Source organism: Calidris pugnax, unplaced genomic scaffold (genome assembly GCF_001431845.1).
Source record: "Calidris pugnax isolate Ruff unplaced genomic scaffold, ASM143184v1 scaffold44, whole genome shotgun sequence".
In the NCBI taxonomy this organism is placed as follows: domain Eukaryota; kingdom Metazoa; phylum Chordata; class Aves; order Charadriiformes; family Scolopacidae; genus Calidris; species Calidris pugnax.
The window spans coordinates 4,591,450-4,619,093 of NW_015094506.1; the positions used below are offsets into that span (position 1 = coordinate 4,591,450).

Here is a 27,644-nt window from a genome sequence, read left to right on the forward strand (position 1 = left end):
GGGGCCCCGAGCGGCGGCTCAAGGGCGCTGCCCCATCGACGCCGGGGCTTCTGCTGCTCCCCCCGCCTCCGCCCCGGCGAGCGCCTGTCCCGGGGCAGAGCCGGGCGAGCGCCGCCCCCTCCCCGCCGCCCGCCTTACGTGCGGCCGCCCCTCGCGGCCGTCGAAGGTGCTTCCCCTCCGCACCCCCCTTCGGTTTTCCCCACAGGGCCCCGGCGGGACGCGCCGGCCGCCCCCCCGAGGCCGCTTACCCGGTGCCGTGGCTGGCTGCCGAGTCCCCCGGGAAAAGGCGTCCGCCCGCCGGTTCGCCCAGGCTGGACAAACTGTAAAAGGGCGGAGAGACCCCGAGGAGCCTTCTTGCGGCTGGGGAGAAAAGTGTTTTTGTATGGCGTGGGGACAGTCCTGAGGTTACCTCGGTACCACCACTACAAACCGCACTGGATGTGTTGAACATGATGCTCGTTAAAATGTGTGTATGTGGGTGGGAGGAGTGACCGTGCTCAGAGGTGTGTCCCAGGAGAAAAAAAAAAACACAAAAAAAACAACAAAAAAAAAGTTTCCCGAGCTGTTTGTAGCAAAATGAGGGAATGTTTGTTTCCGGAGACACTTCACCGGCTGTGGATAACGCTGTTTGTAGCATGGTATCTTGCAAGCTCAGATCTGCTTTATGAAAATGCGTGTAGGAGTGGCTACTACGGGATAGAGTTGAGGCTTGTTGAATAAAACCAACTTTCAACAAAGTGTTTTCCTAGCTAAAGTAGATATGCTCACTACTGTAAACAGTACTTCACTTTACCATGTTTAACATTTCACTAACTTGAAGAATACTTGTTTTGATATCTCTTCATAAAGTTAACTTTTTTTTTTACAGTCTGTAATTACTGTTTTTTAATCACGACTCTTTAGGTTTCAGTGTCACATTTTCATTCTCTACAAAAAAATGAATCTGAGAAGTAGTGGGCAGACCTTTGGGGTTTGTATAGCTCCTTATTTGAGCGATCTGTTTGACTTACTATTTTCTGGTAATATTGATATCCAGATTAATTGTTTTTTGGTTTGCTACAAGTGTTGTATAGGTAACAGCTTGGGTATGCAGGTTTGTTAAATGCCTACACAAATTCAGGCATCTTTGCAGTTAGTTAGTCTACTCTTAAGTTGCCCAACAATTCCCTCCTCTCCTCTGATGACTCCCTGTAATGGTATAGATGCCTTGGAACATGTGAGCTGTTGAGAAGTGAGGTAAATGCTCTCATGTACATTACCTGAGGTCCTGAATTTAAAGCTAAGGTCAAGTTTTTCTACATGATTCACGGTTAGTGCAGGCACTGCCATGTGGATGCATCGCCGAGAGTAGTTTTTAAGGGTGTCTTTTCATCTGTGTTTAACTAAGTTGTAGGTAAAACTAGTCGATTCTGCAATGGAGAAATTGCCCTGCAAAAAGTTAAGGCTGAGGAAGGGGGAATGGAGCCCAGGGCAGTAATAAGTGTGTGTTAGTAATAAGTGTGCTGTGAAGTTCTGGGGGCAACAAGACACAGGCAGATTTCTCTCTGTAAAAACTAGGTGAGGATGTCATTATACCTTTTACTTTCATCTTGGTTAGCTATATTGCAAGTAAATGTTTCATGAATATACACTTTTAGGTAAAGCTATACATACGTATAGAATTAGCTCAGAAATTTCAGTGCTAATTGGTAAAATTCTAATGTGCATACTTCTCTTGTGAACTTGATCTTGGTTTATGTTTTCACATAATGTTGTTATCAGGATGCTTAGTAAAAGGAATCACTTCAATTCTCTAATGTGGAAGTACTGGAAAAAAATTTAATTATAGAACAGTGAGTGTCTCTTGATTAGGCAGCCTTATGAATTGGTGCGGCTCTACAGTTTCTGTATAGCTTGAAGTTTAGCTGGAAATCTAAGCTTTCATTTTAATAATAAGCTTAAATGTTTGGAAATAAAAGTCTTGAAGCTGTGAATCAAAAAAAGCTTCGTCTGAATAGTCCAATAAAACATTTAGGTAGAATGTGTGTCATGGCTTTGCTTGGTGATGAGTGTTTGGTCATTAAAACTTGATGTTGGAGGATGACTTGAAGAGGAGAGGGCTTCAGGAAGAGAATTTTGTGTAGTTCTGAGGTACTGTATTTTAAGTTAAATCTGCCTTCTGTTGTAGGAAGTATGAAGTTAGAAATAAATTTGTTTTGCAGAGGCACTGTGTGATATACATCATATATAGAGATAGCTGCATCTAGAACAATGGGATGAATAGCTGCATTTGAAAAGGTGTTCAAATGGGGTTTGTTCTCTTGGGTTTCCAAGTATGTAGTTTGGTTATTTTTGTTAGGGTTTTTCCTCCAGTAAAACTGGTGTATTTCTGCTCATGGAAAAGACTGGATTTACAATTAAACAGTATGAACTGGAGATCATAAAATAAGTATAAGGAGCTTAGGTATTGACTTGAATGAGTTTATTAATATTCTACTTAATGGTTCAGTTACTTTATTCTCCATTTTCTGCAGAATGCTTGGATGCAAACTCTCTTGTTCTAGTCGTTTATTGCCATTATTGTGTTTATTTTCTCAGAGTGTCTTTTTATACATAGATATTGTCTGGTTTGTTCAATAATACTAACAGTCATTCTCCAGTTTCTTTGCAATGGCTTTCCTCAGTAATTGCTGTCTAGTGCAGCTATTAGGTTGACAAATTCTGCCTGTATTAAAGATGTACAAATTCTGCAATGCTTCTACTTACGGTGTACCCTACAGCTTACAGCTATTCAATTCTTTATTATTAGATTTTATTTTTTACTCAGCCTTTTTCTGTGTATGACTTCTGGATCAGTAAATGTGTCATTGTGAAGAACTGGCATTATTTGTCTTCATAGGATAAATTAAACATATTTAGCACTTAATAAGGCAGAAGTACATGATACTAGCAAATATGTACCTGTGGTTTTCTTTTAACTTAAAAGTTTTCTGTCACCTCGGTGCTTGTGAAATGTGTGTGCCTGAATTATTGAGCTTGAGTTGTTGAGCAAGCAGTCCCATATATTTGTAATTGTTTGACCAGATGTGGTAGAATAAGACATGGATTCTCGCTGATAGTCTTCCTTAGCTTAACATTTACTGTTTTTCTCCCATTTCAGATAACATATATATGTAAGTTTGCGTGTTCTTTCAGTAGCCTGTGTAATAGAGACTGAAGAATTGGTTTTAATTTATTGTGAATCCAAACTAAGCTTTCTGCTACTATCTGCTAATAAAAATAGGGGCGCTTTTTGGTACTTGAGCCAGCTGTCACTGTCAGACAAGTAGTTGCCTGTTGGTATTTCTGTTTGTGAGGTGATCAGTGTAATAGTAACCAGGATATTCTGATTGCTGTTCCCTGTCACTTTCAGCGGATAGTAAAACTCTAGCACTTCCTTACATTTCTCTGCTTTACTGTTTATACCTTCTTTGCATTGCACTTATTTATATTTTTTTTCTTCACGGGAGTAAGCATGCTTTGCTGCAAAGAATTGGTGTGTTTTATTTTTTTTTCCTCCTTTAGAGCATTAGGCAGTGAAGATGTTAAATAATTTTTCCCTTTGCCTTCTTATAGCGGTAAGAGGGAGAGGGTGGTTTTGCACTTATTATGGTTTGCATGTTGTAGGGGAATGTTCTGAGGTTTTTAAGTTTTCATCAGTGTAGGGGTTGTGGTTGGAGTTTGGATGTTCTCCGTGTTTACCATGTAGTGAGCTATGGAGATGACCTTTTCCAGTTTCAGCTAGTCAGTACGGATTGCGTTTCTGGGCCTTGCCAGCTTTACTAGTTCTGGAATCAGATATCTTGCATGTATTTCCTGATTTAATGTCTGTGGATTAGAAAAAACATGATAGTTCCTCTGTGGAAAAAATCTGGGAAGAAAATTGATGTTCTATCTGAAACTTCCGCTGTCTAAAAACTTCTAAATATCTATTTAAAGGGGTAAAATGACTCTGAAAGTAGCTCCTACCCAGTTTAGCTTTTAGGTCTGTGCAGAAACATTGTGCTTGTCAGGAGACATGAGAGGTACTGTAAGGCAGCATTCATGCCGTGTGCTGTAGGACACTGGTCAGAATAAATGTGTAAAGTATAAACTGGTTGCCAATATATTTTGACCCTGTCGAGTAAAGACTGAAGGCTGAAAAGCTAATTAGCGGATGAAAGGATAAGAAGCAAAGTTGCAAAACAAAGAGTTGATAATTTTAGATAGCCTGACAGAGGATTAGGCAAAAGGTGATACAATAATATCATGTTGCCTGTGTGAGGGGAAGCCCTCTGAGCTGTCTAAATGAGTAGCGGAGTCAATGTTTTAACTTGCATTTATTTTTTATAATTTCATCTTAGCTCTTTACAGTGTTATAAAAGTACCGTAGTGAAAAGCAGCCTGACAAAGGTTTTTTCAAGAAGTGTATTCATTTTTTGATAGCGTAGCTGTTCTGTATTAGGGGAAATCTGTTTATTTTTTTCCTTACAGCAGACATTGGTTGTGCCTTGCAGTTCTCTACTGTGCTTTTCACGTGGCAAACGTAGACTTTGTGAGAAAGTTTCATGAGTTAAATTGAAAGTATGATTGTAAATCAAGAAGCTAAATGTTTATAAAGCTGTATGCTGGCATTCTTGTTTTAAGACTGGTCTACTAAGTCGGCACATGATCAGAATTGAGAAACGTTCTGGGCTGCTCTAAGGCATTTGTTACTGACTTTCCTGGCCCTATAACCTCTCTGCACAAGTTTCATGGCTGTTACCACACGTGTGGTAGGAAAGAGGTTCACCTCTAGGAGATAGAAGTAACTCTGCAGGGACTTGGCAGTCTACTGTGGACTAAACATGCTTTGGCCCGAGGGCAATCCACCGATGTTACTAGGAGTAGGCCCTCTTGTCTTGCTGCTGGTTACAGCCAAGAGATATAAATTACCCAGCAACCCTGTGTCAGCATGGTCTAGTAATAAACTGGGATGTCTTATGAGCTACGTGTGGCTGACGAGACGCAGGTTGTCCAGCTTTTCCCTTGTACTTTTGAAAACGTTTTACTTCTCTCCTGGGACATTTTTTGTATCTTCAAAAATAATTAGATGACTCTTTCTGGAGATAATTGAAATGCCATAGAGTATGTTTTATCTTCTCACTGCAGCCAACAGTAGAATCTGGTTTTTATACAGCAGTATACCTTGTGATTTAGAAGTTTTTCCAGAAGTTAGATTTTGTAGAAGGTTAAGTCACCTATGCATTCACTTTCTTTACTAATACAGTGAAACACTATTTTGAATGTCAAAGGTTTCCATTGCTTGCACACTGTGACTTAAACAACTGTAAGTTAATAATGTTAGTGTGTGCAAATAGCTTGAAGAGTGATGTCTTTAATACAAACTTGAAGGAGTAGTGTAGAATTTTGATTAAAATTCTATCTGAGATAGAGGAAGGGAATGTCCCCTCACTGCAGCTTCTTATAGATACCAAAATATACTTCACTCCAAAATGAATTATGATCCATCCTTGATCTGAAGCAGCTGAAAAGCACTTTAAGAAAGAGGGTGATGATACATGTTGCATGAAATAGTTGCTGTACAACACTGTCAGCTACTTCTATGATTTTTAGTCTCTTTCTTCTCTTAGTCTCTTTCTTCTCTTTCTTTGTGACCCTCTCTAGGATTTTTATGTGTTGAGATTTTTCCCAGTTATGTTTGTGTAATTGTAACAATATTCTTATATTGCCATAAATGTAGCTGTTTAACTCTGTTTTGGGAACATGCTTATTGTGAAATTTGTGTTTGGGTTTTTTGTTTTTAAGTTCAGCTTGAACTACTTATAAGTAAGAAGCTAAAAGAGGAACACTTTGGCACAAGTGTGTGTCCACACAGGAAGTTTTACTATTACAGCCATTGTAATTTAAGTTCATATCCTTCCATATGTATTTGGGTTCTGAGAAGAATTTGTTTCAAATTAGCTTTCTAACTTTTTCTGTTTGTCAGATGGCTAAGATTCTTCCTTGTTGGATCTTAATTGTGTTGTACCAGATGTCTATTCCTGCAATTAAAAATGCAGATGAGTCTCTTTTTGTTGATGAGAACAAGAATGAAAAGGAATTAGCCGCGGTGCTTGCTTGGGACTGTTCATCAAGATACAGATCATTTTTCATTGACATTGCAAAAAGATTTCAATACTTAATATTTTTTAAATTTTTCTCATATTTGGAAGTTCTGAAGATGGATACTGTCTTCATACTAGTATTCCCCTGCTACTCATATTAAGTGTCTTTTTTGGTGATGATTTTGTACAGGCACAGCTCATGTATTTCCTAGCCACTTAAAATAAAATGGTATACTAAAGCTTAAATCAAGGGGGGGTGGGATGTTTTGTGTGTGTGTGTGTGTGTGTGTTTGTTTTCAGTCTAGCTGTGCTTTTTGCTTGAATAAATGTTTGGGTGCTTCAGGATGTGCTTATCCACTTTCTGAGGCTGGTGTGGTGACAGCATGAAGAAAATGTGCAGTTTTAAGTTGTTTTTCAATGTTTCCATTATATTTAATAAAAGGTTAGGGGAATGTTACCTATGTTTCCAATGGCACTTTCCTAAATGGTACTTGAAAGGGCAAAAAATACTTTGTTTACTGCTCAGCTAAGGTTATCTGCTCCCTTTGTAAAGTACATAATTCAGTAAGTTAGCTGTCTATAACTTTCTTTCCTCGGCCTTTTTAATTTTCGAGTACAGAGAAACTGGCCGATAATCTTCTCTTTTGTTGGAAGTTAACTCCTCTGGTTCTTTCATATTCAAAGGTCAACTTTCTTTTCCCTGTCCTTGGCAATTCATGTATGGCAGAAAATGGATTCAAATTGAAAAAGGCTCCTGTTGATTGAAAAGTAAATTAGCATGTGGAGAAGTGTCTCAGGGGAAAAAAAGGTAGAAATCCCTCGTATCAAATACTTTTAACATTGGCTAATAAGCAATGGAAAACGCTCCTGACAGCTTAACATAGTGGTGGCCTCAGGGCAAGAATAGGGTGACATAATTGGTCTGTTCTGTCTCCAGCTCTAACCCTGTGTTTATCCAACGCTGGATAATGTTACTTTCACCAGTTTAAGTAACTAGGTGAACTGGTACTGCCTTGTGTATGGATACTGTGTATCAGCTTAACTTGCTTCTGCTCAGCTAGCTATGTAAATAAACTAAAAGTAACTTTAGCTTTGCAAAGTTTTAACTCAAAAAATAACTGGGTATTTTTATTACTACAGCTTCAGATTGAATAAAGGATGGACAAACCCAAACATGTAAAAGTGAAAAACATTCAAAGCTAGGAGCAAATTTAAAGAGTTAGGTTTCTAGATAGGGTGGGAGAGCTTGACAGTGAAAATAAATTGCCTTTAGGCTACCTACTTGCACTACATGGAAGACTTGTATATTTTTGGTGGAAATAATAAAAATTTGTTATCTATCTTTTAAATGCCACTTTCAGAGGAAATTAAATGTGAAAGTTGAAGAACTGTTTTGTGCCAAACCCAAAAGACAGAAAATTTAAGGCCCTGACCTCACACGTTCTTGGCCAGGTCCATAACTCTTCTTGCAAGTAATGCCACATTCAGTAGGTCTAACTGAGCATGTTTATCAGAGGTGGCAGTGTTGAAGACTAGGATTGTATTGCTAATAACTTTCATTTTGTTTTAAAATAAAAAAAAAAGCAATTAAAAAATGAGCGTATTGCCTCACTTCTTTGAAGACTGAAAAAACATTGTTGAGTATAGAGCAAATTGTTGAAAATTAGTTTCCTCTTTCTTTCTGAGGTGCCTAAACAGCTGAAAAGTATAATTCAGACTGATGTCAAGCTATAAATATTGATGAAGCTGGACTTGGCAGCTGGCTATTTTGAAAGTTGGTGTTTGCAATTATAGTTCAGAATTATTTGCTTAACAACTTGGTATTTGTTTTCTTTGACAATAATAGTGTTAAGATCTTGGACTTCTGCATATATAATCATGTTAGTAGGAAGTCAAAATGTCTTTGTATAAAACAAAAAGCTCAGTTATTAATGATTAGAAAGGTGATAAATACAGAACATTCATTTGGAAAATTTTGGTGTGTAAACTAGGAAAGAGTGACATAAAAAAATAAAAGCATACTGTGATTTAAGTTTCGTTCTCCATCGCCCTCCTCCTTCCTGGCTCTGTCTTGGCTCAGTCTGGCTATAAACGTCCACCCAAAGCTGCATTACAGCTTTGTAGTAATGCCGTGATCTGGAGCTTTTCTGTGTGCAGCAGAGTATGCCTGTCTGTGTGTTGTGATTGCCGTAGAAGTTAGCACCAGTATTGCTGCACTAGGGTGAATTTCCTAGCTATGTAGCTCTTATTGTAAAAGATAACAGAATTATTTTTTTTAAAAAAGGGTGATTTAACACAGGAAATGCAGGACACTATATTAACACTATAATGCAGGAAGACAGTAAGAAACAAAAAGTTTGAAAGCTGCAATATCTTCCAATCCCGTGATGCATTTGAATGATTTTTAGTAGTGCTGTCTTGAACTCTTGTTAACTGCTGAAGTTGTTATTTAAATGTGTCAATGGATAAGCCACCCCTCCCTCTTTCCCATCCACATGGCTATGTACTACCTTATCAGTTGTAATTTAGTTACTACTGCTGGTTTGGATAAAGGTACTGTTATATAGGTAGGACTTTGTGAGGGTTACTTGTGGCTCAAAAGAAACGTTGAGTTGTCTTTTATGCTGTGAACAATCTGACAGGATGATTCTATTGGGATTATCAGCATTAAAGGAGTTAGTTATAGCTTTCAGGTTTAAAGTTGAGCTGTTGTGAAGTAGACTTCTCTCTAATTATAATATTTTGCTTAAGATGGACAAAAAGGTTTAAAGTCTCTGGTCTAGTGTAACATTCCCCCTCCTCTTCACCTCTACTCCTAGAAATTCAAGTCCTCTGTATTTTCAAGACTTTCAAGATATTTTGCAATTGTCCTGAAATAAAGTCTTGCTACTTCTGTACTGGTTTTGCTCTAGCAGTGCTGAAGCATTGGGAATGCAAGTATACATGGATTGCTGGCTTTGAGCCCGTTGACTGCATCCCCGGTTTTGCCACCAGGGCACAATTAAATTACGTGATAGTTGTAATACTCATGGTAATGACTGCTTGTGTGCCATTTGGATGCGGAGCATTGCTACCATTATCAAGCAGGAGCAGTATTAGCAGTGTGAGAGCACCCTTTTTTGTGCCTGAAAAGCATTCGCCCTTTTTTGTGCCTGAAAAGCATTCGTTTGCAAGACCTAAGAGAACAGAAGATGAACAATTGAAAAGAACGAGATATTTATAGTGATAATTTGTTTCCAACTTTGCTAAAAAATTTCTTTCATTAGGTTGGCTGAGTAAAACTTTGATACAGTGTGGAAAAAGTAGCCAGTATTCTCAGCTCTTTGTGTTTTAATTCCTAGATGCTCCAGTCATCACCAGAGTTCTGTGCTACTGACTGTCTTGAAGACGCTGTTGGTCAGTTAAGATAGAGTGCTCCCAACAACCTCAGTTTTGATAGTTTCCATAGACATGGTGGTAGAGTGTTGAAGGACTTGAAGAGAAAAAGTAGAAATAGTTCTGAGGTTATTTAGTATATACACACATGTGTGTATACGCACATATATGTGTGTATGTATATAAACGTGTGTGTGTATATACATGCTTCAGCTACGCTGAAAAGACAGTGGGACAAAGGACTTTGGAAAATGAAGCCAGTTGGCAGCCTTGGGCTGATTATAGTTGGGACGTGACCTTGATTACAGTTGAGAAGTGATGTGTAGTGTACGATAGGCTGCCGAGGCAAACACCTTTTATGTTCACTGTAGCCTTTAACGGGTTCTTTAGCAAAACCAGTATGAGCAGGAAAGAAGTGAATTTTTATGCTGGTTTTGCAGTAGAAAGTGGCCAAAAGGTGTAAGCAAAATATTTTTAAAAATACGCTTTTCAATTTATTTTTCCTTTAGTGGGAGGAGGAACATTTAGCACCTTGAATGTTGTTTATGTAAATGTTTTGGAACACTGGAAAGGTGGCGATGCAATGTTCTGTCTTCAGCTTGTGTTTCAAGACTGTCTTCAGATTCAAGAGCTAGAAACAGGATTTTCTAAATAGAAAGCTTATCCAGGCCTGCCTTTCCTTAACCCTGCTTTTGAAACTGATGATCCAGTAGTCAGGTGATCAAGCGAATAAACTTTTTGCTTTTTTAAAGATTATGTTCACACAAGTTAAGAAGTATTACTAGATTGCTCAGAAAAAGCTCCATAAATGTGATTTGGGAAGTATTCTTTTGCACTTGTTTCTCATGTCCTCCTTAACATTGAGTCAAAAAAGGGAGACATTGTTTAACAGGAAAAACAAAAACCCAAACAAACCAACCCAACCCACTCCCACCCCCACTCGATGATTGGGTTTTCTTGAGCTGCTTATGCGTAATTGTCCATTTAAAAACAAAAACAACAAAAAAAACCCCAAAAAAAACCCCACAAGACACCAAAACAACAACATCTTCAGGAGTGTTCTATTTTATGAAAGTGTTTTGCTTTGATTTATATTTGTTGATATGCAAAGACTTACATGCTATGAATTTGGGCTTGTGTTTTGTACGTATAGGTTAATGACGTAACTTGTGTATAGTCCGTCTATTCTTGTATTCCCTTAGAAGAGCAGTACAGACTAATGTAGATGATATCTATTCCAAGTTACAGTTACTTATCTTGTTGAAAGTGGCTGTGTCCTATCGACATTAACAGCTGAACCATTTTTCGTATACTACAAAAAACCATCAGTGCAGAGAAGTTACTTTGGCTGCAGAACTCCATATTTTTTTCCAACACTGAATGAAACAAAATGGATGTGTTATCCTGTGTCATGTTTTGCTGTAGAATGCCACAGTGATTTTGTGGAGATTCAGCTGCCATGGCTGAATGTTGTTCTCTGGTTTTTATCTTATTTTTTAATATGAGGCTGAGGATTTCTGCCTTTTCCCATTCCTCCTGGCTGCTTTGTTTAGAGTCATATCTTTGGTTTTCCTTGAAGTGCTAATCCTGGATTTCCTTCCACCACTAACTAATGCAAAGAGATGGTTCTTAACAATGTGAAAGAAAGAGATCGTAAATCCTTTCTCAAGCACTAGTAGCATCTCTCCTTCTCCTACCAAATTGTTTCTAATGGATTACAAGTTACATTTCCCTCTTCAGTCTTGAAAAGTGGAGAGGATGAACAGTGAGACCTGTGTTGTCCTGTATAATTTTTATAGTAAATCATGGCTATTACAGTGACAGTATGCTGCCAACAAAAAACAAACACCATGAAATATTTCTGCACCATTTTGAAGTAGAGAATGACTTTAGGCTAACTTCCCACTACCCAAATTGGGTATGTGCTAGTAGGTATGTCAGCAGCTAGTTTTTTGTGAGGTGATGTTTTTAGGCAGCTTAAGGCCTTTTGAGCAGGGAATGTGCTCTTGGTTGCCTTATCAGAATCATTCCACAATGTAAGTCAGAACTAAGTTTAAAATTAAAATTTGCTGGCATCAAACATTTACCCACTTAGCAAAGTGTCAGTTAAACCACATTGGGCAATAAAGACCCCCTTTTTGTCTCCAAATGTACTGTTGCTAGTCAGAAATTGGTTGAATGAAAATCATGGCCAGAAAGCTCTTAGTTAATGCTAGAAGCTCAGGATAAAAATACACAGTTTATGGCAGCTAGTCCAATGACAGCAACAGTTTGTTGCTAGATAATGCTGTATATTAAGCGTGAGCAGTAGCCAACAAGATGATGCAGTGAATTTAAAAACATACCACCTGTTGGTTACCTTCACAACAAACCTTTCTTTATGGTGCCTGAGTAACAGCAACTGGAATAATTCAGGTTTTAGTGATGTTAACTTAGATGTATAGTGGTAAACCAATAGTTCTGGAGCTCTTTTCATTCCTGGAAGTTGGTTATGTTTTGCAAAACCAAAATTGAAGCATTTAATTCTAGCTGCGGTTTAAGAGAGGGTGGTGGATTCTGAATGATTTGAAATGGGTTTGAGTGTTAGCCAGTTCAGTGCTGCTGATATGTTAGTCTTTGAAAATAGGATTAAATATCTGACAATTGGTAGGTAATGGGATTCGTTTTTACACATAATATTTAGTATTTGGGAGTTATTGTAGGATTACATAATTACTTTCCTTGAACACAAGTGTGTGTGTTCTCTTGGTTCTTCTACAAGAAATCAGTTTCACCCCATGTTTTTTCCCTGTTGTGAATAGAAGTTATATTTTTAGACCTTCCTACTGTTCTGTCGTGTCTCATAGTGAGTAGGAAATTCTGTCACATGTGCTACCGGTGTTTACTGTTTCTCTAGATTTGGATGGGAGGTAAGGGGGGAGAAACTGAAGAAAATGTTTTCCTTATGGCAGCCTGTTCCTTTCAGTTCTGCGCACCTGGCATAGTTTGGTGTTCCTACAGAGGCGGCTTATGCGAGTTGATCAGAAAGGAGGTGTTTGCTTTAAGTAAAGAACTTGGTGCTGGGCAAATGTGGGAAGAAGTGCAGCACCCTAAAAAATACTTGGAAAAAAAAACTAGTCTAGGAGTCCTGACTGCAGAAGAATACCTGACCGGTATTCTTCTGCTTCATAGATTCCCTAACCCAGCTAAGCAAATTACTGCACTTAACAATATTGGAACTAGAAATACATACAGAATGTTTTGGAGGTTGCACTGTACATGCATACAGTTCTAGCCTGTCAGGACAGGACTTAATATACGTAAGCCAGGAGTATGTAGCTATAATGAACAGTTTCTGCTATGGCAAGATAATAGAAACTGAGTCTGATCTTTCAGTGTCCCTGGGTGCCTGAATTAACAAGCGTTGTAGTTAGCTGGTTAATATTTGGTTATGAACCAAATGTGTCACGCTTCCTTGAGGGAAGGGGGAGATCCCCCACTTTATTCTGTCAGAGGAAAGGTGTATAAATTGTGTATGGGTTTTTGCATGGTTGGTTTTCCTTTTCCTTGCTACCTAATCAAAGTGTGTCTGCTTTCCTGCTGAAGTTTTTCCTATGCAGTCCAGACATGCAGGTGGATTAATCCTGAAGCCCTGGCTGCTGACAGAAGTAGATAATTACTGTGAGGATTCGAATTAGGAGGAGATGTATGCATGATATTTAAATTCTGTTCTGACAGCGTGGTTGACACTGAGATTCTCCTTGCTGTAACATCTTTGCAGTGCTACTTTGTGCCACTTTGACTTTGCTAATTAACATTGTTATTGCTCTAGAAACATAGGCCTAAATTTGTCAGAGTAACAGGAAGAGGAGGATCTGTTTTCTTGTCTTCTATCTGATATAAGTTAGATACTTACAAGAGGCTTTTTTCAATTAGGGATAGGAATCCATACTCCTCTTTGTGAATAAGATTCAGTAACGAGATAAGACACATTATTGGCACAATTAGTAGCAATTCTCTCTTTTCCCGTGGAGACATTAGTGGTCCATAAGCATGTGGTGGCTTGGCTGGAACTTCGGATGCTTTTGCTAGATACTAATGCTACAGTATTTCAGTATCCCACCTGCAACAACCCCTTTCTGGGATAAGCTGTTCTTTTGGCCAGCTTCTGCAGTATTTCCTATTCTGCCACTTCAGACCCTGTGCTGTCAAAAACTGCACAGACACTTCATTAGTCTTGCTTTTTGGCTGATGCTCTCCCTGGATGGAGGTATGTGTCAGAAACACATGATAAAACTGCTAAGTCAACAACAGCCTGTGACTCCACCTATAGAGTATTGTGTACTTGACTACTTAGATTAATAATAGTAGGTTAAATGGCATGGCTGGATATTTCTGAGATGTTTTAGGGAGATGGATGATAGTTTAACATTCAGTTGAGGAATCGATTTATCATTTTTTTTCTATTGCTTTGGAAATTAATAGAAAAAATCGAAAACTTCGAGACAACAGAATGGGTTAGTCTTACCTTTGTGTATTTTTTTCAATATATTTCTGTAGTAGAAGTATTTATTTAATCTCCTACTGTCTAGTGAAGCCAGGTAAATGCAAATTGCTTTACATAATTGACTAAGATGAAAGTGGTGCTTATTTTTTTCAATGGAGGAAATATTACAAAGTGGTAAATATTATGGCTTCTTACTCACCTCAGAGTATGTATTTGCTTATTGTAAAAGTAATCAAGAGTTTATGTTTTGTTAGGCTTCTGTCTCCAGAGCCTCAGTTTCTAACAATGATTAAAAATGCCTTTGCCTGGTAAAAACATTCTCATTTTGGGCATGGACTCCAAGGTTGCTAATGCTTTTGGGACATCATAATATTAAGGTGATGATGTTATTACTGTAGATTTTTCACTTGGAAAACTACTTCAGAGTGATTGAGAAGACTGAGCATGTTACACCTCTGCTTTGGTAGTGCTTGCACTACTTTGGTAGTGACTCCATGTTCATTTCTGGGTGAAAAATAAACATTTCAGTTTTGTACCTACATGTAGTAAGTAAACAGTTCAAAACTTCTGCAAAGAGGATAGTATGATTAATAATGTGAACATCATAACTTGCTACCAAACAATAACACTTTGCATGTGTATAAAATTTCCAGTGTCTACCTAGTTAAATGATAGCATTCATTTTAGGAGGTATTCCCATTATACCTATGAGGAAATGTTAGCCATTTTTCTTCAAGAGGTTCTAGTGGCGAAGTTTCCTGATAGTGCCAGTAAATCTTTGAAAGGGGAATTCCCTGTTCAATATCACTTTGAGGTTTCTGTTATGCCCCACTATGCAAGGTACTTTGTTAGACTTCAGTGTCAGGCCTGCATCTATAGTATTTAATGAAGATTCAGAGCAAGCTAATCAGCCAGCAGACTAAATACTGTAGATACAGGTATATACTTCTTAAATGGTTTGGTGGGCCACCGGGAAGAACTGGTTTTTTGGTTGTTTGTTTTTTTTTTCTTTCTGAAAACTGATGAATGGTCTAAGTTGTGTGGTGATGGGCGAGTAATAAGTATGTGAAAAAAATAAGCAGTATTAGGTTTTTAACGTTTTCTCCAAGGTAGTTAAAGATGCATTTCCAGCAGTGGTGCAGCTTTATTCTGTAAAAGCCTAAATTTGATAAAAGTTGAGCTGAAATTTAATTCTAAGGCTCAGCAAGTGAATACTTTTTGCAGTATGTAAAATTTCTTGCTTTCGAAGAATCCTTTCCTAGACCAGGGTGGCAGTTGAAGGGGAAGAATAGTGAGGAGAAAGGTACTTTTCTCTTAACTCTAATACTAACTGTAGCTTTTTTCCTCCCAGTACTGCATAAATTGCAGGGGAAGAGTGAGGCTGACTTTATGAAGATGAATGTGGCTATTTCTAAATGTTTTGGGAGTAAGAGTTGCTGAGCTTTGGATACAATTGACTTTCATTTTTATATGTTTCTTACCTAATAATGCCCACTTTTGGCTGACCTTTAAAATTTTATATTTTTTTTTTTAGGGTTTCGTTTTTGCACTGAATGTAGCCAGGACGGATCCTTGTGGGCTTTGGCAGCCCTTGGAAACTGTCAAAGGTAAAAATCAACCAAAGTTCAATATTGCGTTCTTGAAAGTTGGAGGTGAGAACATTAGCTTATACTAGTTCTTAACTAACTATAGGACATCTTGCTGTTTTCATATACTTTCTAGTGTGTTATTTCCTGTGGGTTTGGGTGTGAAGTTTTTTCTGTAACTGTCTGATGCGATTTCTTTTTGTTAATTAAAGTTGATGCATATGATGGTTTTCTTTGAAAATTTATTATTTATGATGAGATTTTAAAGTCACTGGAATTGGTCAGTGATTAGTTCCTACAAGCGATGAAGTTATGTTAAAGTTTTGTTTATTTTCTAGATGCTTCTGCTTTCATCTCAGTACCTCTCAACTCACATTTAAAGTGACAAAAATACTCTCTTCATTTTCCATATGTTAATTTTTATGGTGCTTTTGTACATTCTTAGCAAACTCAATGTCATGTAAAGCTGTAGCAATTAGATATGATACAGCTAGACCATCTGTTACAAATCAATGCTTTTTGTCTACATACCTAGATAGAGATTGTATCCAATCATGTATCAATACAATTGCATCAAATAAGTACAGTCTCATTTAAGATGCAGTTCAGTACAGTACTGCCTTGCTCTAACTCTTCTTTTTTTTTTTCTTTTTTTCTTCAAGTATGTCATGTATATAAGATCACTGTCTCTGAAGAGCACTTGTGTGCCTGTTTTGTTTTGTGCTCTTGTGATAGAGTTTGGGACCTACTGTCAATTTCTGCTTCCTGTCTGTAAGGGTGACAGTTTGCACAGCCTTACTGACCTTCAAGGGTTTTCCAGTGGGCTGTATTCAATTTCAGCTTTGGAATTCACAGGAACCACATTTAGTTTTACATTAATAAGTGCTTCTCTTGCAGCTGCACTAATAAGAAGCTTCAAATAATTTAGATAAGGTGCTTAGTTCCAGTGATGCCTGTTTGATGAACGGCAAATTGGAAGATATTTGAATTCCAGCTCTGTCTTTCTAATGAGGACCTTGTGTTTCTGGATGGTAGACTTTTCTATCTAGGGAAAAAGGAGGTCTGAGGAAGTTCACTGGTATTACTTTTCAGGGAGCTCAAGTTTTACTTGCCAGAGTGGGCTAGAATGCAGTAGCGAAGAGAGGGTTTCCATAAGGCGCACTGCACTATTGTGCTTATACTGAATTTATGACTGGTAGCTCCATCCATCATCCTGATATCAGTGAAGGCAACGTGTACATCTTTACTGCAGAAAGAGATGGAACATAAATAAGACTAAATATCAAACTGAGTTGTCCCAAAGCCGTGTTGGGTTATGACAGGACAATATTATAGTAGACATTAAAGTTCGTAAGAACTGCAACTACTTCATATTAGTGAGTATTTTTACCTTTGAGAATAGATCCTACTCACTGTATGATATTTTAAAGAGTTAAATAAAAACTGTTACCAACTTTAGACACGTGTCATATGTTGACGTATGTGTGCGTTGCTATTTATCAGACCTTCCCTAGAGTCCTCACTCAAGCTGAAACTGGTTAATTTTTCTAGAAGACATCAGGTAAATAAAAAGATTAGGGAACTTTAGACGTGTCTGAAGTAGTTTTGGTGGGTATACACAAGAATGGAAGAAGAGGATTATCATCCTTTTGACCTTTTCTAAGGGTGATTTTTTTCTGGTAGATGTCAGGTGTAAAAATCGAAATGCACTGTCTATAAACTTTTTATCCCCTGGGAACCTGACATATCACATAAATATTGGAATTAAGGAGATAAATGCCTTTTGGCATTTGGCCTTTTTTGGAATCCTGTAGGACACTAGTACAAATTGTGATTGCCTGTCTATCCTCTGTGTACAAAATAAACTACCCTGTGTGACTTTCAGCCCTATGTTCAGAAGCTAGTGAGCTGAAAAGACGGTGTCAATGACGTGGAATAATTATGTTGCTTCTTCACATGCTGGCATTAAGCAGTTGCTTTGTTGGCTGAGAAGTCATCCTCAGTTGTCAATGATTGCCACAAAAGTCTGCCACAGAGATATTCTCCCATAGTTTCAGGAATCCCCAAATTCTTGTTTTTGGCAATAAACTTGAAATGCAGCACTCTTGTGCCAGTGGCCACGGGAATCTTTCTGCATCGCCCATGTATGCAAAAAGAACATAAAAATCATTGTATTGGATTGGACTTGTTTCTTGCCTGATACTTTGTCTCCTGAAAGAAGCTGGAAGGAAATGCAATGGGGAAAATAGAATAGAAGGGTAGTTTTCAGCAAAACTTCCTCTTGCAGTCTGTGGGTTAGGGAGTTCCTACACTAGGTGCAAGATTTTTGGTGGATTTTCTTTTCCCCTTGTGATTTTTTTCCAATAAACTATAGAACCTTTTAAAACTTCCACCTTCTTGCCATCTTGTGAGTGAGTTCACTCTAACTGGGCATTGTATGAAATAGTATGATACATATTTTAAACGTTAAAGGTGATAAAACATGAATTATGGGACAAATGAAGAATGAGTGAATAAACCCCCTTTTCCTTCTCAGTCACATTTGCTTTTTTTATAGATTTCTCTCTGTGTTTCTATTTCTTACTCTCTTCTCTGAGCTATAGATCCAATGTATTTAATCTGTCCTCTGTGGGAGAGCTTGTTTATCTTTGTTCTTGTAGCCTTTCTATTTTATATTTTTATTTCCTAGCTGTACTGACTTTTTTTTTCCTTTGAGATGCACTGGTTGGTAGGGATTTTTTTGCCTTCTTCCGGGAGCAATATATATAAACTGGTGTCAAATTTTGGCACTTTCCATTCTGCTGGTAGTGAGGAATACCTCAGAAGATAAACATGGCAATTTTTCAGAGGGTCACATTTGAGTTCTTCCAGCACTCTGAATGAACACCTTGCAGTGGTCTTGGCTTGAACTGACTGATCTTGTTTTATTTCATAAGCTGTTTAAAATGCTTCTGTAGCTCAAGCTCAATCTTGCTTGCTTCTCTGATTCGAAGCCAATTCAGTGCCACAGTAATCCTTCTAGCCAAAGCTGTTTTGGCCATTAGTCATCAGACTATACGTCTAAGGATCTGTGGAGCTTCCCTATTAATTAAATGTGGCATTGCAAAATCGTGCTGAGGAAGCCCCAGTTCCCGAAGCTCTGGAGCGGGTCTCAGAAGCTCGTCCTGGTGAAGTACCATGGACAGGGACCGCTGGGCCCGGCCTCCTCCCCTCCTGCTGCAGAGCAGAAGGTAGCCCGGCAGCCAGAAACACTTGTGATGTGCAGGAAGATCTTGGCCTAGATGCATGATGCCAGTCTTGTTTAGCGTTTGATACCTAAGGTTTTTGATTATATGCTGCAGGCAGAATGTTTGGTGAGGATTTAGGTGAGAGTTCTGCTTTGTTCTCATTCCTCTTTCCCCAGAAAAGGAAATGATGGTGCTGTAAGTCTTTTACAGCCCTCATGCTTTGCATGTAATGTATGATATTAGTGAACGTAACAGCTCGTTGGTTATAAGACATAATAAGTTGTATGTAACATTTTGTAGCCTCAGCACCTTTATGTTTTCAGAACATTTTCTTCATTCCTTGTGTCAACTTCAAAGCCATAAAAGATGACATCTACCTAAGCACAACATACAGAAGGTGTTGGCAGTGCAGATAGTCTTACCTTATGAACAGGCTTTAACGTCCAAATGAAGGAGGTACATCTAGATTAAAAATTTCCAAGCTTTCTCGTTTTGATGTCATTACTATTTGCACTCCCAAAGTTGTCAGTTTCCAGGCTAGGAATTGGTGCTTTGAAGGTGACATAGTCAACAGCTCTATAGCTGAGATGCAAAAATGAAGTGGAAGGACTTTAAATGGATTTTAAATGCTAGTGCATTTGAACAGTTACAGCGTCTTGAGAGGGACAGCTGTTACAGGCCAACAGCTCTTGGCTTTAAAAGAGTTTTTACTCAGTGTGAGCCCTTACTTCTGGCATACCTGGAATGCCACAGATCATCTGATAGCTTACATCTTGCATTTTGAGAGTCAGAGATTCATGTTGAATTTATGCTGGTGCATTTGATCTCCTAAATTGAGTAGTTTGATCCATTACCCCTGAAAGATGGGTCATCCTCTAGAGTAGAAGATGTTCTAATCTTTTTAACCACAGACTCCCGAACTGTGTTGCATTCTTCCATAAATTATTGTACAATTCTAAGAATGGAGTTTGGGATGTAGATTTTGTTCAGTTGGAACTGCACTGACACTGTCAAACAAATTTAAAAATCAGTTACCAGTTAGCATTGAATATTGGAAACACTGGGAGCTGTTGACCTGGGTTCGATTGTAAATGATGATCCAAAGATGAATGACTTTATCAGTTCCCTGAACCATTTAGAGCCTGAAATACAGCTATTTCTAAAATAAAGGAAAAAAATCCCTAAAGTAACAATTCAGAGGTACTGGAGGATCATGGAATTTTTCAAACTAGTTACTAACCTTTAGATTGTCTGTAAGCTGAATCTGTGAAGCTTATATTTGCACAAAGGCCATTTCCTAGTAAGAATTGCTCAGCTCATATTCCTTACTGACCATAGCTTTAATGAGTAAACACAATGAATATGTAAAGTTCTAAGCAATGAGATTTTAAAATTAAAAAGAAAGTATATTCCTGCTAGGTGCTTTTTTTCTCTTAATTAAGTAGAATTATATGTTCTTGTCTTACTTGTTTGTGTAAGACACATGAATTCAGTGAATATGTGCAGAACTGGAACATTAAGGGTGATAGCCTAGAATTGTTATTTATGTGCACTGCAATCTCACATAACACTGTTAAAATAGAAAAATAGAAAAATCTAAAAATAGAAAAATCATTGTTTTTAAAATATGTCTTTCTTTTTTATCTTTTAGGCAGTATTTTGCATTTCTGCAGAGCTTTGCACAGATCCTGTTCCCATGCAAACTGATGAGGGAGAAATACTGGAGGAAGGCAGTCCCAAGGTCAGTGAGGTAAATGCCACTGTGTTTTGGAGGAACAAGAGCTTGCTTGGCTAAAATGGGGGATACATAGAACAAATATTGACTGCTGGTGGTATTTTTAATAAATACCTGCATGCAAGTAAATAATATTTATTATCCTGGAGACATCTTAAAAATAAAGTTTTTAAAGGCCTTAAATGGGCTTTTTTGCTGCCTAGTAAGGATTGGAACATGTGTTTTAGATCCCTCCCAGGAAGGAAAGAGGAAACTCTTGTAAAGAAATACTAACCTTGATTGTATCCCATTTGTTTGGACTGGAAGGCCTTGTCTAGCTTTCTGACTTACCCGCACACCCCCCTCAGCTGACTTAGAATTAAGCATGTGGGCCCTGAAGTGCAGGTGTCAGTATTTGTGGATCACTGACTGATCTGTATTGAAGGTGTTCTTGTTAGCTTGTACTTTCCAGCATGTGCTTTGTTGTGAGACCGAATAGCATATTGCTTTCTCTGATTCTCAACATACTGTGTTGGGACAAGAGGTTATAAAGTGTGCTGTTGGATATAATGTTGGTTATGTCCTGCTTTTTGCTTACTTCCTGAAGATACAGATGTTGAGTCATGAATTACTTTGGTTTGCATAATGACATAGTGATTATCATATTCTTCAATAGGTTTATAAATTTATTTTACAGTGCTGACTATCTCAATGAGTTAGTGTTAACTTTGCAACTGATCTGTGTTTAAAATATGGCTCCTAAATTTCATAAAAACCTGAATCACTGTAGCTTGCTTGTAGTTTTGTGTAAGATTGGCTGAAAAAGCAAAAAACTAGAAACTAAAATTAAAATTTTATTGTTTTCTAGCTGTAACTTTTTTGATAGATGTTCTCATTGTTTTATGCTCTAACAGGAAAAAACGTATTTAAGCATAAAGTTAGCATATTTAGGCATAAAGTTAGGAGGTGATAAATTACGATAGAAATGATTGGGCAATTTTCCTGCATGTACTTTAGGATTTGTGTTATTTAAAATAGCTTTGAAGGAAGGCTCACTAGATTAGGAGCTTACACATGAAAACATATCAGTGGATGTACCTGCAGCCATCCAGGGTATTGAATGCATCTCTTGACAAGGATGTGGGGGATAGACATATGAGAGGAAACATCATGGTGCAACTAATTACTGATTTTATTAGCATGGTTACTGGCCCTTACTTCTCACCAGAGAGTATGTGTTTGTGTGTATGTGTATATATACACACACACACCTGTGTGTAGGTGTGTATGTGTATATGGATACATAGCTTTCATTTTTTTGTGTGGCAGGAATTAGATTGAAGTAACTGTCTTGTGAACTCTTTTCCTCCAATGAAAAGTATGCTTTTCTTTGGCATTCTGAATTCTGGGTGTAATGGCAAAGATTGTATCTGTATTCCAGTGTTAAGTGTTTAAAAAAATGTAGTGATCTTGAGTTTCAAAACAAACACTGCATACACACTTTGATATCCAAAACCATGACAGACTGACTTCTGGTATCCAAAGTGCGTATGCAGCATTGCTTTGAAAGAATTGTCATTTGGAGAGCATGGGAGATTGTGGATCATACAGCTGGTATTCAGTGTTATTAATTAAAAAGCTATACAGAATTGGTATATATTAAGCAAAAAAGACTCGTGATTACATCTAGTCCTTCTCCCCATCTTGTGATGTATAGGACTACTCAATGCAGTGTATTTTTCAGGGTTTTTTTTAGTCTGTAATTTTACAAATGTTTACATGATCTAGTGAGCCATTTTCATATGTTTGTCTAAGAAATATTTTTTAAGACTTGGGTAATATAGTTTAGGCTTTCTCCTTCTGTCAGGCCTTTTTTCTTTCCCTTACCCCCCCCATCTCATCCAGGCTCAAGAAATGAGTTTTTTGGGGGGAGAATTAGTTTTGTGCTTTGAAGGCACTAATTTAAGTACTTATTCTGTCATATTTTGTTTGGACCTTTAATTTCTTCCCTTCTAGCCATTCCAAAACACTAATCTGCAAATAAAAGCTGAATATATAATTTTTGTTAAGCCTCCTGTTCAGATCAGTGGATCTTCTGTGTTTTTCTAGATGTTTTTCTTTTATGCCCATATTTGAGTACTAGCAATCCTTTTGGACCCCACTCAGTTTATATGCTGTTTTCAAAAATCCCATAATTTGCCTATTCTTTTGCCTTCACAAGAAATAATTTTTTTTTTTTTGAGCCTGTAAATATCTGCAGAAGCCATTGTCTTCTAGCATTTTATTTCCTATGAATGTTTAAGAAGGACTCGGAACACTTCATGTTATCCGCTCCTCTGAAGCTCTTCTCTTAAACATTGTACAAGTTGAGTCTGCAGCTCATAGGTCTTATGAGATTAGTTCATGCTGATTAAGCACATTCCAGCTACTTCAGTGAGAATAAGTTTGATTATATCACATATGAGGTCAGATTAAGGCCCCGTTCTTAGTCTTTGTTCTGAATAATTCATTTCTAGCCAAAAAGAGATTTTTGCAGGTGATACGAAGATTGAAATCACTGTTTATGGTGATTAGTAGCATCTTGTATGGGCTGCCTCAGCATAACAACGGAAGAAAAGTGGGCAAGCTTTCTGTCTTGCAGTTACTTCTTCCATCTTGTAGGACTTCAGCAACAATATTAAAGCTGTTGTTGTAAAAGGTGGAGGAATAGAGTGTAGAACTTATTTTTGTACAAACATGAAATATAAGCTAAACCCTACTTTATGTTCAAATGCAAAGACCCAGGCCTACATGCGGGAATGCCTTGGTATCAGCTACACTTGAAGCATTCAAGTGCAAGAAGCTCAGGGGTTTAGTAGGTACTTCACCACTGTTCAGAATTTCTCTCTTACTCGGTTTTGATCCTCAGAAGAGGTGGGAAACCTACATATGGACCTCTTGCAGAATGTGCCTGTTATCACTTCACCTGAATTTAAATTGAAAAGCACTTGAAAAAGGAGATGTGGAAAATTGTCTTTAAGCTCTGTAGCCAAATCCATTCTGTGCTGTATTATATATTGCTAAGAAGGGTCTGTGCCAAAATGTCACCTAACACTCACTTTTGACACTGTCTTAAGCTGATCTCAAGTTGCAAATTGATCTGTCTTATTTTCCATAAGTATGCATTGAACTCGGAGAGAAAGAAAGTAAATATACTAACTTCTAGAGATATCTTTGCTATATTGATATCAAGGTGTTTTGTCTTTATTTATCACCATGGAAAGACATGTTCATAATTTATCTTTGTAAAGCGTAAGACTCGCTACATGAAGTTCTGTATCTCAGAATGTTGATACCTGACTCTTCTGGGTCCACAAACAACAAAGCAAAAGGGGTCCCTGTTGATAATATTGTAGGAAAAGCAGTGGTTAGAATAATAGTCTCTGTTACTTAAGACTGCAGATCCCGTGACCAGTTACCAGTATTTGTTTCCAGAGTCTTCAGTTTAAAGAACATTTAATTGATAGAGATGTCACTCGCTTTGCTTCTTGTGTTCTTTCCCAGTAGCATGGGAAGAGGCAGCATGGTAACGCTGTCAGTCCTAACCACTAAAGCCTTGGTACTTCTCTTCTTGAATCACTAGCCTATAACTTGAGGAACTAAATTTATTGTAGATTGAGGTATACTCGAATTAAGTACTCTGGGGTGTTAGGGACGTGGACGTGGAGATGACATGGAGATACCATGAGCTTCAAGATATAAAGATCTGGATGCTGCAGCAATTAACTTGCTTGTGGTCCCAGTCTGAAAATAACCTAGAAGGTTGTATACATGAAGACTCTTATCATACATTGAAAACAAATGATATATCGTGCTTTATTCCTTGTGAACAGGTTTGGCTCTATAACTGTTTCAATTTTTCTGACTTCCTAGTCTTTATGATATTCTGAGATATCAAGACCAAGCCTTGAAGAGAAAAGGAGATTTCTTTCTGTTTCTGGAAAAGAAAAAAAAAAAGTGCCTCATGTGGAGTTGAGCAGGTCACTTCAGAGACATATATTTAGTGCTTCAAACTAATTAACATTATGTGAGGTATGATTAGAAAATGTAATCCCTGCAGTCAGGCATCATGAAAAGCAATAGTCTTGCTTGGACTCCTGCTCCTTGCTGTGGCACTGCTAGAAAAATTGGCCTTCATGCTTGCCTTTGCCACTCGTGAAATCAATGACAGAAATCCAATGGCAACTTCTTGGTAATTTAGCTTAAAGAAAGTTACTGATGGACTCGGTCCTCGCTTTAACATTTGTTTCCCACACTGCTATTAATGCATACACTTTTATTTCATTTTGTAAATTATATTTTTAAATATTGTGGTGGTTGAGTAGTGCTCTTGTTCTTCTCAATTATATGGCAGAAGCTTCTACGGTTCTTCCCTTCAGTTTTTTGGCAATGTACCCTTTGGTCATTCTTTGGATTGCTTTCCAGCAGAGTGGTTTTTGCACTTGCTCTTTCTTCTTCTCCACATCTCCTGCCCCATAGGCTGATTTTGGAGAAACTTACTGTCTCGCTAGTTTTGTTGCCAGGGTTCTTCATCCTAATTGTTTCCATTGTTTGATCTCACAGTTTCTTCCTTGTTGTCAGACTGTCAGAAAATACTCTTTCTGTTAATGTGGCATTAACATGGTAAAGACAGCTGGTGCCTGTCAATAGCACACTCTGGATTCCAATAATTATCTAATATTAGTGCCACAAAGAGGGGAAACAACCTGTACAGAAGCATGCTTTTTCAAGTGAGTGCAGAGTTTTTAAAAACATAGTTATTTTTGGCATTTTAGAAGTCGTGTAGATGTCCTGTTTGACAGGAATGTTGGGTGCATTCTATACATGTGATCTGTCAGTGAGTATCATACAGCAAAGTATCCTGTCACTTTATAAAATTGTTGGGGGATGATGTGTCTGGCTTCTGGTTTTTCAGGGTCTCTCTTCTTCCCTTCACAAAAGAAAAAAAAAAAAGGAAAATATTTCTAGTTGGAACCCCACAACCTCTACTGTTCTTTAGGTTATGATATTTTTTTTTTTAAATTATATTTTGTGGTAGGTAATTTGCCACTAATGATTCCTAAGCTTTTTCCATTAACAGCTTTGATAGTCTGAAAATATCAATAAGCACTGTGCTTCTTGTTTGTGACTAATTTCTTTTCAGCTGTTTTCATCCATCTGTTAAGGATTACTGCACAGACAACACTTAAACTTTGTTTCTAAGTTGTTCCTTTGCTGAAAATATTGCAAGAGGAAACTAAAATTTTATGCCTGATTTGAAGTATTTTTAGATTTCTTTCAATATTGGCAGGAGTTTTGAGCTTATGTTTCAAACTTCTTTCTCAAAAAATGCAATTAAAATATTTTTTTTTTGTAAAATTTTTCCCTACCCTCCTTGTTGTTCCTTCATTTTACAAAGTAAAAAGCTGTAAATTTGTGGGGAGGGAGGGACTTTGGCCAAAATAATTTATAGAAAGGTATTTAGAAGTCGTCATTTTGATTCAGTCTTGTAGAAGGGAGAGGAAGAAAAATAGCTAGTTTTGTCCTTTTAATGCTTTGTGTGATAAAAATCTAGGTACACAAGATTTTGATGAAAAACGTAGCTGCACAGAATTTCAAATAATGCTCAACTCCTACTAAGTACAGGAAAAGAGAAGTTTCTGTATAGTATGGTGCTATATAAATATATTTTTGTTCAAAGGTTTCATTAGTGTTTATAGAAATAATTATTGATCTAAGAAGGCAGTCAAGAAATTAGGCTGCTTTTCCATACTCTGGTGCCTTTTTCAAAAATCAGTGACACAAACATTGGGGTTTGACCTGTTGTTCAGTCTGACTGTCCACTACAACTTATCAAACTCTCTTGAGGTTCCCTGTTAATCTTTACTTTATTTCAAGTTTTCCCCCCTCCTGTTCCTATCTGTCAACATGAACCTTCCCCTTACATTAGTGCCTTCCTGATCTCATCCTGCTTAATTCTTATTTTTCTTACCTCTTGGTATCTAATTATGAACAAGCATTTTCCCTTCTGTTTAAATCACTTCTCAGAATTCTGTTAGTATTGTGTGTGGTTTGTTTTGTTTTTATCCTGAAGCATTCACACAGAGGTGATGAAAAGGTTAAAGAGTATGTGACACTTACTCAAACATCTAAGCTCTTGCTTTTATTTCATTTATGTTGAGAATAAAGAAACATAAGCCTGCCTGAGTGGTGTTTGTATTTGATCTGTTAAGTTACATAGTTTAATATTTATAAATAGAAGCTTAATATTCAGAAGAAAGTGTTGTTAGGAAGGAGGGTTGCCAGTCAGGAGGTATCTTTCTTAAAAGCTTGAGTTTTCCACTAACAGCATTTAAGTGTAAGTTATGCTCTGTTTTTGATAGTGGACGTTGCTTGATGCTGACAAGAGTGCAGAAGTTAGGGTGGCGCTTTCATTGTGTGGGATTTAGGATTGATAGAGTAAAAAGAAAATCTTAGTTGGGTAGTTAAGACAGCATCCAAAACTTTGATGCCTGTATCTCTGGGACTTATAATATTACTTAGTGATACAGAACTGGGTTTCTATTCAGATGGCACTAAATAATTTAAAACATTCAGGCTGAAGTCCTATACAGTAGTGAAATGGACAAAATGCTTTGTCACTCTAATTAAAAAAAGCTGTTTTCCAGTCTAGTACTGACCTGGTACATGGTACTTTTAGCCCTGATGGTTTCTCTGCTGTATGAAACCCTGCTGCTCTTGAAAATTTTGGCTTGTTATGAAGAGGTGAACTTTCAATCTGAGTGTACTTTCTTGTGAATACCTGACAAGTCAAAGTGGGTTTCAGTTTACTCCTGTGGCTGTTGCCTCTCACTTGGGTCCAGGAAAGTTCTGTCCTTTTTTTTTTTTTTTTTTTTTCCAAATCACTCACTAGTTTTTCAGAACGCATTAGTTAGCTCATGTTTGCTCTCTGCTGGTTTCTGTTCCCTAATAATATAGGGTGTATTTCCATAATTTTTCTGGAACATGAGTTGTAGGAGCAGCTAGTCTTTCTAATGCTGATCTGCAACTATACTAAGTTCCTAAAGTCTTTTAAAAGCAGACAAATATTAGTCCATCAAGGGGAGCAGAAATTTTGGGGTTAGTTTTTCTCTC

General features: G+C 37.6%; 1 long non-coding RNA gene across 2 annotated transcripts in view; it reads left to right on the forward strand.

Moving 5' to 3' along the window:
* Positions 1-27,644, forward strand: part of LOC106901298 — a 41,436-nt gene that overhangs the window by 660 nt on the left and 13,132 nt on the right. For both annotated transcript variants that reach the window (XR_001414300.1, XR_001414301.1), the window contains 2 exons: positions 15,500-15,572; positions 20,430-20,528. This is a non-coding gene — a long non-coding RNA (uncharacterized LOC106901298). The remainder of the gene's footprint in view (positions 1-15,499; positions 15,573-20,429; positions 20,529-27,644) is intronic.